General features: G+C 45.9%; 1 protein-coding gene across 1 annotated transcript in view; it reads right to left on the bottom strand.

The window, feature by feature from the left end:
• Window positions 1-16,916, bottom strand: part of DEF6 (DEF6 guanine nucleotide exchange factor) — a 478,117-nt gene that overhangs the window by 28,348 nt on the left and 432,853 nt on the right. The gene's annotated exons all lie outside the window — the stretch shown is intronic.

Below are 16,916 nucleotides of genomic sequence, written 5' to 3'. Positions count from 1 at the left end.
AGGCCGTTTCAGGTTATGTACTGGGAAGCCTATCACCGGGACATAGCAATTTCCCTGCCTGCACTGGTACGAGCAGCTAAACCTGCATTTGCTCTCGTTTGGAGGGAGTAATTTCAAAACTCCTTCAAATTCACTCCCAGTGGGGAGGAGCATGAAAAATGCTCCGCCCGCTTGGAGCACACTTTTCATCTGCTTCCCTGCTCGAAATGAAGTGGGCAGGGTAACAGATTAAAAGATTGCTCCCATCCGCAGGACGCATAATTTTTTGCTGCTCCCTGAGGGCAGGAGTCATGGGGACTTCGGCTGGAAGCAGGAGGTCATACTGTGGTGAGTGCCTTGGGTAGGGAACAGGACACCCACTCTTTGTTGGCCGGGCCCGGTGGGATGGAATCCCTGGTGCTGAAATCAGCCCAGGAAGGGAAGTCACATATCCACTCACATAAAAAAACTACACCAGGCCCTCCTCCGCCTGAAATATTTTGCTATGCCCGAGGGATAGGGACCCTTAAAAAATGCACTGGGCCCTGGGGGATGGGGTCTCTGGGGCCAAAAAGGACTGAGGGTTGGGTGCCTTTACGGACAGGCCTTGCAGCCATTCCCTTGCTGCGCACGTCCAAACGATGTGCGCAGAGCGGTTGGATTAACGTATGGTAATTACATTTTACTATACGTTAAAAAACCTAGAAATTTACTGAAAAAAGTGATTAGATTATTTTTAGTACAAAAATGTGAAGGTCTCTTTTATTTGTTAGCTGAGTAATCAGTTTTAGCAGACCTGATGGCCACTCCAATTTCCTCATCGTCTCCAGAAGAAATTGTCTATTAATCGTGTCAAATGCTGTTGGCAAGTCAATATATGACACATACAAAAGGTTGCTTTTTCTTAAAGGCATATTTTTCAACTACAAGATTTAATATAACACAACCATCCATTGTTGAATAAACTTTTTGAAACCAAATTTGGACTCTCAAGATAATATTAGCTTTGCTTACCCAAACCTCCAACAGACCTAGGAGGTGTTTTGCATATATCTTATTGGGAAAATCAAGTAGCGTGATCATCACCCTAGAGATAGGTCTTACTGAACAGATTCATTTGTTACAATCCACTACTCCAGACATTCATCATAAAAGTAAGAAAGGACTAAGGAAACTGCTCAGTATGTCATAAAACAGAAGATATTAGAACTAGAAGGCAAACATCAGATAGACAGGGAGAACACGACATTGAATGCGATAGCTAACAAGAAGTATGAATATAATAAAATTGTGAGTGAGAGGGCTGGAGTATGGCTGGACAGGTCACGCAGATTTAAGCTATGTGAATCTAATAAAGTGGGCAAAAGCCTGGCCGCATACTTAAAATTTAAGGTTCAAAAGAACACAATCAGTATCATTAAGGACACATCAGGGGTTGGTCACTCAGAGCCTGACAAGATAGCCGACGCCTTTAAAAACTTTTATGAAACTCTATATGCCAAGAATACATCTGTGGAGGAGGGTAAAATTCAGGACTACCTAAATGAATGTGATTTACCTAAGCTCTCATCCAAAGAGCAATTGTGCCTTAATGAACCGATCACGATTGCTGAAATAGAACAAGCGGTCAAGACTTTAAAATGTGGTAAAGCTCCTGGACCAGATGGGTTCACAGCCAAATTTTATAAAACCTTCCCTTCCCTGCTGGTGTAACCTCTTTTCCATCTCTTTCGGGAAATAAGTGAAACAGGCGAGGTGAAAGGTACACTGGCTGAGGCTATAATCGCAGTACTACCAAAAGATGGTAAAGACCCCTCCCTTCCGAAAAATTATAGGCCCATTTCCCTAATTAACCTTGACTGCAAGCTCCTAGCCATGATCCTCTCGGCGCACCTACAACGTGTTCTGCCCAGCCTAATCCACCCCTCTCAAGCTGGGTTTCTAAAAAACAGACTATCTAGTGATAATACTAGGACATTGGCCCATGTTCTGGAGAAAGCGAAGCTCCTGGATACACCCACGGCGGCAATAACATTGGATGCCGAAAAGGCTTTCGACAAGGTCGATTGGACCTTCTTGGAAGCAGTCTTGCATAAATTTAATCTAGGCACAACATTTACAAAACTAGTAATGTCCCTATATTCCTGTCCCACCGCAAGAGTTAGAGCAGGTGGCTCTTTCTCCCCATCTTTGCGACTGCAACAAGGAACGAGACAAGGGTGCCCCCTCTCTCCGTCTTTGTTTTTGTTAGCAATCGAGCCATTCCTTTACCACATAAGGCATAATGAGGCTATTGCCGGTATTCCATTCCAAGATTGCACTGTAAAAATTACTGCATACGCGGATGATGTGCTTATTATGTCGGAGAAGGCAGATGAAGCTATCCCCGCACTCATGGCTACCATAGATGAATTCTCTAGAGTCTCGGGCTACAAGCTGAACAAGGATAAAATGGAGGTTAAACTCCTGAATAACATCGGTAATAGAGATATCCTTGGAACTTCCGGCCTTGCGTGGCAACCAAACTGTTTTAAATACTTGGGACTTGACTTTGACAAAGATCTAATCTCAACTTTAAAAATCAATGAAGAACTAACACTGGAAAAGATCTCCTCAATATAAGACAGGTGGTCACCCAAGTTCCTTTCATGGTGGGGCAGAGCGTAAACCCTTAAAATGATGTCCACACCTCTGGTAAACTATCTAGCTAGCATGCTCCCCATGACATTCACGGATGACTTAAACAAAAAGGTTGATAATCTGTTTGGCGGATTCCTATGGCGGGGGAAGAAAGCCAGGGTATCACTGAAAAAGCTTCAACTGGCAAAAGAAAAAGGCGGCCTGGGCCTTCCCTCGTTCAGAAATTACCAGACAGCATTCCTCTGTAAGCAGGGATCACAATGGTTGATAAACTCCCCATCTTATGTCCCATTGTGGTTAACCATTGAAAAGGCTATCATCGCACATGCCCCCCTACCGGCCCTCCTTACCATGGATCTATCTCACTTGCCTCACTCCAAGTACATCATGCTGAATACCAGACGAGCCTTGCTAAGGCTTGACGAGACCCATAAAACTAACTTAAGAATCAAAAAATCCACGTTTACGGGCCTCTGGAGAAACCCCCAGTTTAAATCGGAAGGCAAAACTCTCTTTTGGGAATCATGGTCCAGGAAAGGTATTAACATGGTTAAAGACCTCTATGAGGGGACACAGCCCCTTCCTTTCTCGACTCTACAAACTACATATAACCTGTCACCCATAGACTTCTATCAGTTCTTAAAACTGAAATCCATCATATCACACCGCAGCCTTACCACTAACACACCTTGGCTCGTAACCCACTTACCACGCCTCATACATGCAGGCCACTTCGTCTCTAAATTCTACAAGCTTCTACTTCCTCTTCCCAAGAAATCCCATAGATAGGTTGAAGGCAAATGGGAATCAGAACCCAACTCGACGGGGGTGGTAGTTGACTGGGATTTGATCCACAGATCCGCCCAATCCAATAAAGTATCCCCTATCCTTTGTCAAACCAAATATATGCTGTTGAACAGAACGTTCTGGACCCCAGATCAACTTTTTAAGTGCCACTTAAGAGATGCACCCACTTGTTGGAATTGCCAGACAGGGATTGGTGACTTTTCCCATATGCTCTTTCATTGCCCTCTGTTACAGACCTTCTGGGGGAAGATCTTTGATTGTATACACCATGTTTTCAACATTAATCCTGTGAGGCACTTTGTATATGTCAAATTAGGTGCACTAGAGCCGCAATTACCGGACGCAGATGATCGCCAACTTTTGGACTTAATGTTAGCACTGGCGTGTAAGGTGATCCTATACAAGTGGAAAAACACATCAGAAGTCATCTTCAAAATCTGGCGGGAATGGCTCTCCTTCCTGAGAGGAGCAGATAATCCGGTGTTACAATCTGCTGCCTGGAGACCTTCCAATAAGAGACTGTGGAAATCACTCTATATATATCGTCCTTTCACTTTGACCCCCCGTGACGGAACACTTCATGCTATGTACAGCCGTTAATGGTCCTGCGGCTACTGAGCCCTGCACCTGACCTTATTGTTTATAGCTTATTGGTTATAGCTTGAAATACTAATGGCTTAGACTGGCATGTGTATGCACATTCTTTTATTTTTTATTCAGTTTTGTGTATGTTTCGTCTAACAACGCATTTGAATCAATCTATGTAATTGAAGCCTTATTGTACTGTATTCTTTTTCTTGTTTTTCCTTATTTCCTCAATAAAAATGATTTGAATAAAAAAAAATGAATTGAAAGGCTGCATATACTGTTTTTTTAACAAGTTTAAATGAAAACTTTATTTAGGTTCTTGCTGCAACAATACAGGACACACATTAAATGTGACTTGAGGCATTACTTTAATTAAAAACAGTGCATTGTGTGATATTGAAGTGGCACATTTATACTAGAAACGTCTTAGCCATGAGTGCGGCGACATTATGTGGAAATATGCTCTGTGTAAAGCGCTACTGTTAGTGCGTTTATTTGAAGTGTTTGCATATAAGTCTGGCTAATCAGAATAGGAAACCAAATACAAAGGTTATAAAGGTTATGAATTGGTGCACTTGTCATTAGTGGGAACAACATGCAGGAAATGAACTTGCTATTTTAGCATGACGATTCATCAAGTTAATTCTTTTACTTTTTATTGCGTGTAATTATGTTTTGTTCATACCTGCAGTGATCACAAAACTGTTTATATTGTTTGACGGCTTCAAGCATTTCAGTCTGAAATTAAGGCAAGATACCTTTGAGTGTTTTTTTTATATTATGCTTTATACAGTTTTAAAATGGTGCTCATCAGGTGACAAAGGCTGTAGAGCACAGCCGAAACGCATCCTGTCTGGTGTTGTCTGATGGAATAAATGGAATTCCTTGCATTATAAGTGATGTGTCTTTCTTATATGGTGAAAGGAGTTGTGGCGATATATATATATATATCTTTTTTTTTTGCGCCGAGTTTGGTGAGTGATCCCGCATGATACCGATAAATATTACAAACCCCGAGAAAGTCACCACCCTGAGTAAAACTTTAAACAAGCAAGCTTGATATAACAAAAGATGTCAAACGCACAAGAGCTCATGAAAGAAAGGGTGTCAGCCACAGACGACATGTTTAAGTCTGTGAAAGATAAGCCCATAAGAACTGTAAATAAAGGAACATTACCTACGCCCAGCAGTAACTTAAAAATACTTTTTCAAAGATTGGAGCAACTCCAGGAGAGAGAAGTAAGGAAATGGTGGGAGGCCACTTCTCTCCAACGCTATGCAGACTGCAATCGAGTTCCAAGAGGACTGCGCATATTTACCGTTCCATCCAACGAGAACCCCGATCCAGAGCTACTAAAAGAGTGGGCTGAGTATACGGCGGAATCAGCAGGGGGAATGGTGCGTATGCTAATCAAATATGCTTGGAGCAATAGAACAAAATGTCTAAAAGAAATAGCGGATTTCGAAGAAATAATTGCAAAAGAGAAAGACACCAGAACAAGTGAAGAACTAAGAAATGCCCTGATTAAAAGATTGAAGGAATATGAACTGGGAATTAGAAAGAGGAAGCAAACGAAATTTCAACGTGACGAGCAGGATTACTTGTCAGGAAGAATTCTAACGTTTGCCAAAAAATTCGATGCCACAAGGAAACGTCTTGCACAAGGAACTCCAAATACCAGCAACATAGACACCTCGGAATCTAAGGTCGAAATGTGAGATGGAGAACACACCGCAGCCCCCAGTGTGGCTCCTACAGCAAAAGACAGAGTAAATGAGACACCTTTTTTCGACGAGTATCAAATAATCAAGGAAACTCGGCAGAGGCCACAACAACGAAACCATCCCCCCCAACAAAGTCAAAGAGGAAAATAAGGAGGGGCAAGAGGGGAAAGGCGGCCACCACTTCGCCCAGAGTGACGCGAAGCGTATCGAGACGCAAGAAATGGTGAATAATTGGGAAGACAACAACAATATTAACCTTTCAAAGAGGACATTAAACAAAGATGAAATTAATGTCCTAAAGAAGGGTTTAAGTTTTTGCCTGTCCAGCGAATAGATTTGGTTAACACGCGAATAGACCTTTTTAAGTACATTCGAAAATTAAAGTTTCAGAAGATTTTCCTGACACATCCGAACAATAGGGTTGATGCTGACAACCTAGCAATCCGTGATGAAAATACGGGAGACCCTAATGATGAAGACTTGGACACACTTTTAAACATCATAGCTCCTATTCAAGAAAATCAAGAAGCTGACATGGAGAACCAAGTGATGATAAATATTGATAACACGCAGGTTCGGGATCCGAGCAATCTCAAAAACAAATCAAAGAGGTTACCCAATGCTCCACAGAATGCCATTGATGTTTGTAATGAAGCTATTATAATGGATCTGGAAAAATTGGCAAAAGAAAAAATGGATATGAGAGTTTCTAATATAACTCGGAAAGAATGGGAGGCCATCAAGTCCCTGAAAAATGACAAAAGTATTGAAATTAAGCCGTCCAACAAAGGAGGTAATATTGTGATTTTTTCTAAAGAAAGCTATGAACAAGAGGCATTAAGGCAATGGAGAGACACTGAATGCTATATCACCATAAAAAGAACTGAGTATTTCAAAAGTACAACAGATTACCAATTGCTGTTGGAAGGATGGAAAGAGGATGGCATGCTCAACAATTATGAGTTTATTTTCTTGCAATGTGAGACGCCAGTATTACCGACTTTTTACCATCTACTGAAAGTTCACAAGAACGCCAAGAGACCACCAGGGCGACCAATCGTATCTTCGATTGGGAGCCTGCTGGAAAACACTTCATGCTTCATTGACTCATATCTGGCACCAATCGTAAAAGACTTACCCTCATATGTGAGGGATACACAGGACTTCCTCAGACTAATAGACAATATCACCTGGGAACCCAACATGCTTCTTATCACCTTGGATGTTGTTAATTTATACACATGTATAGCCCATGAGAATGGCCTAGCAGCGACCAAACGGTTCCTAGATAGAAAACCAGAGAAGTATCAAAAACACAGTCTCATGCTATTAAGCATGATGAGATTCTGCTTGTACAACAATATTTTCCTCTTCTCAGGGGAACTGTATAAGCAAATCAGGGGCACTTCGATGGGCTCGTGCTTCTCCCCCAGTTACCCGAACTTGTTCCTGGGCTGGTGGGAGAGTCACGAGGCTTGGGGTGAGGCCCATGACCACTGGACTGATAAAATACTCTTGTGGACGAGGTATATAGATGACCTTTTTGTTGTTTGGCGCAGTGATAGGGTCTCGGCCGAGGAGTACATCGCCGCGTTAAACATCAATCACTGGAATCTTAGATTCACGAGCACTATAAGTGCCACGAGCGTTTGTTTCCTAGACCTCGAGGTGTTTATTGAGAATAATATCCTCCAAACAAAACTTTACAGGAAGCCCACGGTGGGAAACGCCGTGTTGTATGCAGGAAGCCACCATCCAAAAAGCCTGATCCAAAATGTCCCCTATGGAGAACTCCTACGCCTTAAGCGTAATTGCTCGGCAGAGGGGGATTTCCAAATAGCTAAAGCAGAAGCTAGCAAAAGATTTCAAGTAAGGGGTTATTCCTGTAATATACTGAAAGAAGCGGAAGATAAGGCATCTAAGGTCAACAGGAGGAATCTCCTGATGGTTAAACCACTGCAGCGAGGTAACGAACCAACTAGAATGATCACTGATTTTAATACGAGCGCAGGAAAAGTAGTGCATATATTTAAAAAGAAGTGGTACATTCTAACCACAGACCATGTCCTCAAAAAACATCTTCCAGAGAGACCTTTGATCTCGTACCGCCACTGCCAGTCACTAGCAGATCACCTGGTCCACAGTCACTTTTCCTCCAAACCACAGCCAATCCAACTATCTAAGGCAAAGGGATTTTTCCCGTGCCTTAGGTGTAAGGCATGTAAGAGTAGTAAAAAGGTTACAGAGTACCCAGGAAGAACGAATGAGGGAAAACCCAACAGACGGATCAGGAAACTCCTGAATTGTAATTCGGAGTACACTATTTATTGCCTAGAGTGTCCCTGTAAAAAAAGATATATAGGGAGCATGATTAACCCCAAGTTGAGAATTCTGGAGCACATGCGTGCCATCACTAAGAACGATAAATCTTATCCTGTAGCACGCCAATTTGCGGAATCACATCAAAGCAACAGGGACTTGTTGCGTTTTTATTGCATAAATCAAATAGATCACCCAGAGAGGGGAGGGGATAGAGTGGAGGCACTTCATACATTGGAGTCCAAATATATCATTGATTTGAAAACCAGGGCTCCATGGGGACTTAACAATGACGAAGAGATGTGGGTACACCTCTAAGGAATGAATGGGAGCATGCATAAACAAGTACTGGGGGGGCAAATATCAATCTTGGCACAGGAGAAACAGGATACACCTAATGTAACAACACAATGAGTCTTTTTTGTGATTTGACAATGTTGAATACGGATAAACACAGAAATGTTTTGCCCATTCAGGGCTACACAACAAACAACCAATGGGAATAAGCATATTAATGAAATCTATATGTGAAACTGTCATATGTCTACAAATTATGCACATATAAATGTGAACAAGGACAGTTATAGTAAATTAATTGCTCTGGTCCCCCAAAAGTGTTGTTAAGCTGGCCTGTATTTTATAAATTGTTTGTCGTTGCAGGGTTTTTATATTAGCACTAAAGCACTTTATTATAGTCCATTTGTAACCTTATGTAAGATATTGAAGTTCATACACTCAAAGATGGCCGCTACTGACTTGTGGCAACCGATTGGTTAAAATGGCGACACTATGAGCACACAAACTGACACTGACGAAGCTGCAAAGCAAAACGCTTCTGTCGGGGGTGAGGGGTTTGTAATAAATTATTCAAGAAATGGATATCGGTGTGCTTGCCGTTCTTTTGACTCAACTAGTCAAATTGTGTTGGAACATATATATATATATATATATATACCACAGGTTTGACGACAATCAGCCTGCGCCTCCTTTGATGGCGGGCCTCGACGGGGTTTCGTCTCACCCCAATCAATCCACGAAAACACCGTCTCCAACTCTTTACAAGACAACAAGTCGAGGCCCAATTTGCATTTCAAGTGAATTTATTTATTATTGTTGCTTAAATAAATTCACTTGAAATGCAAATTGGGCCTCGAATTGTTGTCTTGTAAAGAGTTGGAGACGGCGTTTTCGTGGATATATATATATATATATATCCAAACCAGACATCAACACAGCAGACTATGTAACAATTTTCTGCACAGCTTTATTTAATCCACGCCGTTACACATTTTGGCAGTATCTCCTGCCTTGTTATATATTTATAAAAATAAAAGGGATTCCTTTACCCACGATATATTTAATTTTTCGTTGTAAAGGTATACTTGGTAAAGGCTTATGCGTGGTAAAGACTTGTGTGGTAGAGACTTGCGTGGTAAAGACTTGCGTGATAACGGCATGCGTGGTTCAGTCATACCTCTGGGTTTAACCCCTTTGCCGCGGCCGCGATTTCACGGCAGTGCGGCACTTCCGCAGAATGGGCGGGGCCGCGTCGGCCGTTGGCCGACAGCAGCACTAGCGAGGTAGTACTCCGGGGTTAAAGTATGTGCTGATAAACTGAAAAAATATCGACTTAAGGAGATTTTTTTAATTTTTGTACTGGCAGTGACATTAAAATATTGGTCACATCAGTAATAACCAGGCAGGTGGCAACCCTACGTACAATACACAACAAAGACAACTGTCATGCTGATGATGGCTCTCGCTAAGACACACTCTTTGGCGAAGCAGTGGGGCTCGGCTGACCTCTTCGCTTTACCAATGATTAGAGCCGACTGGAGGCATGTGTCATGATGCATGCACACGAAATGCTGGCAAAATTGAAATAGGTTATGTATAATCAATATCTATTACAAATTAGCAGAGGATGCACATGCATTTATCTTGAAAAACAATCTTGCATGTGTATAGGTTATGACACAGACTTTTGTTTTTATTTATATTTCTAATATGGTGGACGGCCATGTTAGACTGCTTACTTAAGATGTCAAAAGAATGCACTTGAAGTTCAAAAGAGGATATGTGTGATCTTGCAGCACTTTACAGCTGTTTGGTCCTCATAAGACAAACAAATAATATAATTTTATGGGGTGGGCGGAATGTTTCATTCCGCCTGCAGAATTGGTTGAAATCTGGTCACTCTGCATTACTCTTTTTTTATTTTTGGAAAACCTTTATTTTCAAATCAGTGCACACAGCTATTTAGCCTTACATCCCGGAGGCTAAGCAGCATATTATCGGTCAATCGGCTGGTGTACAGTAGGCATATTACCAAATCGTACAAGGTTTTTTAAAACATTTTTGAAAAATAACTAAGAGGAAAAAAAAAGGCACCAAACTAGTGCTAGGAAACAAGGCAATTAAACATTTGTGTAACAGAGCCCGATCATAGGAAAAGCTAGGCCCAATAACATAAAAACAATGTGAACAGAACCAATTGCAAGACTATGGAGGGGGGGAGGATACAGGATACATCCGCTAATAGGACGTATGTTGGAGCCATAGGCTACGGGGACATTCGTTCTTCCAGGGGGGCGGTGTCAGGCGGCAGGCAAATATCACCCCTATACTCGTTCCAGGCCCCCCATATCTTTTGCCACTTTTTGGGTTTACCCCTGGCCACGTACACCGTCTTCTCTCGGAACATGCACCAATCCATGTTGGCCTTCCACTGTACCACCTTTGGGGCTGTAACAGCACCCCACATCTGAGCAATATCTCGTTTCGCAACCATGTTCCCCAAGGTGACCCATTGTGTTTGTGCACTATTATAATCAGTAGGACCCCTCACATTCAGGAGGCAGCGCCGGGCCTCTGCCATCACGCCTACCCCAGTCACCTCGCTCATGATCATATGTACATGCCTCCAGTAGGAGGCGATCACCCGGCACTCCCAGATAATATGCATGAAGGTGGCCAATGCACCACAGCCACGCCTGTAGAGGCCGTCCACTGCATGACCCATGTGTATCAGCCTGGAACCCGTCACGTACACTCTATGGAGAATCTTTAATTGAACCAGCCGCAACCTGGCCGGGATCGCCACCTCCCTGGGGGAGGACACTGCATATTGCCAGTCTTCATCATCCAGCTCAATCCCATCACGCACCCACTGGTCTCTCACCCCAAGGAGGAGGTCCGTACGGACATTGATGAGTTTTTTGTATATTAAGGAAATGGCACTGTCCGGCATATGGCCGTCCAGCACCCTGTCCTCCAATGGGGAAGACTCAGGGATCTTCTCGCCCTCCGGCATCACTGCCAGAATGGCATGACGCAGTTGGGCGTACCGGAAAAATTCTGTTCCACCCAACTGGAACTCTGTCTGTAAAAGAGCAAAGGACTTTATCTCCCCTTTCACAATCATATCTTCCATCTTGGATATGCCTATCATGTCCCACCTGTCGAATCCCTTCGTGTGCCATAATTTGCCCAGTGTTTCAGATTCAAAGAGAGGAGTTGCCATCGTTAGCCTACCATTCCACCCCTGTGACTTTGTGATTGCCCGCCATATATGTACAGCTGTCTTCGTCGGCCCCGACATCCTACCATCCAGAGATCTCGAGTATAGCGCTCTATGATACTTCCCGTCGTCCAGGAGCCACCGATCCATGGCAAAACCTGGGCTTACTACTGGACCGTAGAGGCCGTGATTAAGGGCCGCTAGCTGAGAAGCCCAATAATATCTCCGGATGTCAGGCAATGCTATGCCTCCGTCATACCATGGGAGCGTAAGCTTCGTAATAGCGATGCGTGGCCTGCCACCCCAGAGAAGGGCCCGCTGCAAACTCTCGACCTCCCTAAAGTAACTGGATGGGACCGGATCCTGGGTATTCTGAAGAGCATACAGGAATCTGGGCAGGGACATCATTTTAAACAGTGCCGCACGCCCGGGCAGGGAAAGCGGGAGCTTCCGCCATCTCTCTACGTCACGCCGTAGACGTGCGAGAGGGGGGAGCAAGTTATTCGTGTAGCGTACCTTGGGATCCGTTGAAATGTAGATCCCCAAGTATTTGAATCCCTGCCGCGCGACCTGTATGTTGCAGTCCCTTGGAAGCTGAGGTGTCCCACCTCTCAGCACGTATAGGTGTGACTTCGACCAATTAATAACCATGCCAGAGTGCCGACCAAAAAGACGTAGCACATCACACACCACAATGAGTGACTTACAAGGAGAGGTGAGATATAGCAAGATGTCATCTGCATACAGCGACACACGGTCCTTGAATCCAGGGGACCACCGTAGCCCGTTTATATCCGGGTGGAGACACAGCCACGCCGCCAGCGGTTCAAGCGCCAATGCAAACAACAGGGGCGACAGGGGGCACCCCTGCCTGGTGCCTCTGCGGAGAGCAAAGGACGCAGATACACGACCATTCACCGTTACGTTGGCAAGCGGGCTAGGGTACAGGAGCTTGACCCATCCTATGAATTCCGGACCAAATCCGAACTTCGCCAACACTGCCCACAGATAGTTCCACTCGAGGGAGTCAAACGCCATCGTAGCATCCAAAGACGCCAAGACGGCAGATTCCCTGTGCGTGTGAACCCTCGCGAGGGCCCCATGTAGTCTCCTGAGGTTAAGGGCAGTGTTGCGGTGTGGAATAAAGCCCGACTGGTCCGGGTGAACCAAGTCGCTAATCGCTCCAACCAAACGGTTGGCAAGCAGTTTAGCCAGAATCTTGGGTTCAGCATTCAACAGAGAGATGGGACGATACGATCAACACAGGTCTCTGGGCTTCCCTTCCTTATGAATGACCACAATGGTGGCCAGTCTCTGGTCCAAGGGAAGCATGCCCGTCTCCCGCGCCTCCAGGAACATGTTCCGCAGGGGCGGGGAGATGGCATCAGGCTTAATCTTCTAAAAGCTCCACTGGTATACCATTGGGGCCGGGCGCTTTGCCAGATCTCAGGGAACGTATTGCGAGGGCGATCTCATTGGCGGAAATATCCCTATCCATGTCGTCCCGCTCCGCTTCCGACAGGCACGGGAGCTCCGCTTCTGCAAAGAGCTCCCCAGAGTCAGGCTCAGACATGTCGGAGACCGAGGTGTAAACGGTCTCGAAATAGTCTGCAAATGCCATGACAATGGCACTAGGGTCGGTGACAGTCACGCCGTCCTCCCCCAGCACCTCGGGGACCGCACGGCTGGCTCTCTCTTTTTTATCCAGCCAAGCGATGAGTTTGCCTGCCTTGTCCCCGACATCATAGATCCTACCCTGTTGCTCTCTACCCATGACCTTGGCAGCATCAGTAACAGTAGCTCGATACTCTGACTGTTTAAGTGAGAGAACATGGAGTAGGTCCGGTGTCGGGTCGACTTCCAATTGGGAGTCTAGATCTTCAATTTCAGATTCAATCCGCACCACATCCGTGTCCCTGCGTCTCCGAGCCTCAGCTATAAGGGAGAACGCCTCACCCCTTAAGACCGTCTTAAAGGCCTCCCATAGGGAGATAGCCGATGTATGACCCCGTGTTTTCAGAGAAATAAAGCTCAATAGCCTTAGCCATGAGTCCACGAGTCTTGGGGTTGTGGTAGTACCACGGATTAACTGATACCACCCTCTTGGTCGCCACGATGTCAAAGTCAAAGGACACCCAGACCGGAGAATGGCCTGAGATGCCCCTCGCCATTAGTCGGGCCTCAGAGACTGCCGATGCGTGGGCCGCTAGAGCCAGAACATAATCGATTCTGGAGAGGCTTCCGTGTGCCCCTGAGTGGAATGAGTATTGACTCTGGGTAGGGTGCATGAGCTGCCAGCAGTCAATAAGTCCCATAGTGTCCAGGAAGTCGGGAAGCCAGGATTGCGAACCTCGGAGATCTCTGGATGGATGTCTGTCTAGGGTCCCCGAACAAACTGCGTTGAAATCCCCTCCTATAATAAGCAGACCCTCAGGGAGACTTAAAATGGCGCCCTTAATGTCCTGAAACGTGTTGTTTTGCAACCCAGGGGGAACATAAACCGAAACCAGAACCAGGGACCGCCCCTCCCATCTCCCCGAGACGGCGACGTAACGCCCCCTCTCATCGGCAACACTAGAGTCAATCTCAAATGGGAGAGACGCGCGCACCATGATCCCCGTCCCCGGGGATCCCGAAGAGAACCCCGAGTGCGCCACCATCTTGAAACCCTTCCTGTTAAGCGCTTGGCACGTGTTCCCCACCAAGTGTGTCTCTTGTAGCAAAATAACGTCGGGCATACATCTTTTAAACAGTTGCAAAACCACACCTCTCTTTATGCGATCCCCCAGCCCATTGACATTCCAACACAATACTTTTAGGTTCCTACCCCCCATCGTCGAATTGTGGGCCTTCGCCAGTCCCGGCAGGCATCATAGTTACAGAACCATAAGAATTACAGTTTTTACATTGCCTTGAAGAAGAGAAAGGGAAAAAAGGAAAAAACATACAACCAACAACCAAACGACCCCCCACCCTGCACCCCTGCATCAGACTAAGTAGCCCCCCCAACCAGCAGTGTGCCTGTCGCCCCAGAAAACTACGCTACAGAAAGACCCTAGAGGAGAATGGAGCTCACGCAGGCCCCCCCGCCACCCTCCATAACCAAGTAAAGGATATTCATTATAAACTGCAGGAATGTGATACCGGTTGTCACCAGCAGTCCCATTGTCCGACAATGTTCCGAAGATAGACTCTACTCCTGTTGCTCAAGGCCTCCCGAGGCGACCTCCGATTGTTCCTCGCGTTCATCATGTCTCTGCGGCAATGTGTCCAACCACTCGCTCACCACTTCAGGCAAATCAAAGAATATGGCACGGCCATCATGCTCAATGCGCAGTTTCGCGGAGAACATCATCGAGTACTTCATCCCCAGTTCTCTTAGTCGCCTCTTCACCCCCGTGAAGCTTTGTTGCCACCGCTGTACCGACTGAGTAAAGTCCGGATAAAAGTTTATGTCCGCATTTTGGAACTTAAGCGGCCCGTCTCTCCTTGATGCCTGCAGGATAGCATCCCGATCCCTGAAGTTAAACAACCGTGCTATAATGGGCCTCGGCGGGGCACCCACTTACGGGCGTCCCCCTGGCAGTCTATGAGCTCGCTCCACTGAGAAGAAACGGCTGAGGCCCGCAGGGGCCAGATGAGTTTGTATCAGGTCTTCCACGAAGAGATCGGTGGCCGAGTCCTCTGCCCCTTCTGGTACGCCGATGATTCGGACGTTCTGTCGTCTGGCATGTCCTTCAAAATCATCCAGCCGTCTCGCGAAAAGATCGTTGGCCGATCTCAAGTCTCGGACCTCTGTTTGTAGGTCCGATACATAAGTTGTGAGGCTCGCGGTTTTAATATCCAACGATTTGACCCTATCATTGGTCTTGCCCAGATCGGCTCTAATCAAGTTGACCTCAATCGCCAGGTTGTCGACTTTATGCGTCAGGACCTCATGTTGTTTATGCATCTCCGTTTTGATGCCCGCAATGGCGCCCATGACGTCCCGGAGTGTCGGGTCCGACGTGTCTGGCGACTCATCCCGATTTGAGTCCTTAGACCGGGCAGCTGCACCAGGCGAGCTCTTCTGCTGGGCATAGCGATCCATATTGTTCGATTGGGAATACGTAGTTTTCCTACTCCCATTGACCTTCGCCTTGTCCGACTCGCCTCTGCCCGCCATGATGACTTTGGGGACCAGCACAATGGATCACACACCAGGGCCTCACCGGCTCTTCGATACGACTATCGGGCGCCGCGAACACCAGTTGCTGATCAGCACCGTCCCACTCCGGACCTCCGCGTGCTTCGTTGGGCAAGCGGAATAGTCACTCTCACACCACACCGCTTCCGTGCGACAGTGTCGCCGTCGTCAACCACCGCACGGGCAGTAGCACGTCCCTGGCACGAATCTTCTACACGGTGTAACTCCACCTAGGAGTGTCGGATTTTGAATCGGACAACGAGTCCCGCCTCAGCAACCGTTCACCCACAATATTCCACTATCGTGGATCAGGATTCTCATCAGGATTTATGTGGAGGATCGGAGGGTCTCCGGAGCTCCGAGCTTACGTGGCCATCTTGCTTGCCCGCGAAGCTCCTCCCCCCTGCATTACTCTTTAACGCAGAGTTCAGGTCAAATCCCGCCAATCACTGCGAGTTGTAATTTTTCTCCTGCGAGGCTCCAGAAAATACGAGTTGGAAAGCGCATGTGAGATCATGCGTCCCCTAGCATGATTTTCTAATATGAATGGTTGCAGGAAGTCACGGGCATTCACGATCAGAGGACTGCCTCTTGAGTAGATTTGCTGATGCTCAAATAGATTTTCCGACGCTCAAGTAGATTTGCAGTCACTCAAGTAGATTTGCAGATGCTCAAGTAGATTTGCTGACGCTCAAGTAGATTTTCTAATTGAGCTCTTGCGCAATGCCTGGTGCTGTTCGCTCTTTTTCCCTGCTGCTTTTGCTACCGGCGCTAAATTACAGTGCGAACAGTGCAAGCTGCATATTTTTGAGTTGGGGGAACTCTGTGGAATATCGCTGAGCTTTTATGTAATTCCGTGGAAAACCGTAGAGTGAAACTCAACAAGGTACGTCCACCCCAAATAATTTTAGTAAAATCAAAAGAAGGTTTTGGCTAATGAGAGACCTGAAAAGATTCCCCTCAAGGAAGCAGTGGAGGGATGCAACTCATCCAATTTGATTAGTGTGAGATAGACAATATAGACATTCAAATCATAAGCAAGGGGCTGCACCAAAGCCCACTCAATATATGCGTAGCGTATTGGAGACAACAGGTCTGGCCAAGAGGCGGCTAAAGCAGCTTGCAGTTGTGACCCAAAATTGTACTTTAACA

The sequence above is a fragment of the Lissotriton vulgaris genome, chromosome 5 (assembly GCF_964263255.1).
Source record: "Lissotriton vulgaris chromosome 5, aLisVul1.2, whole genome shotgun sequence".
Lineage (NCBI taxonomy): Eukaryota > Metazoa > Chordata > Amphibia > Caudata > Salamandridae > Lissotriton > Lissotriton vulgaris.
This window is presented reverse-complemented; position numbering and strand designations above follow the sequence as displayed.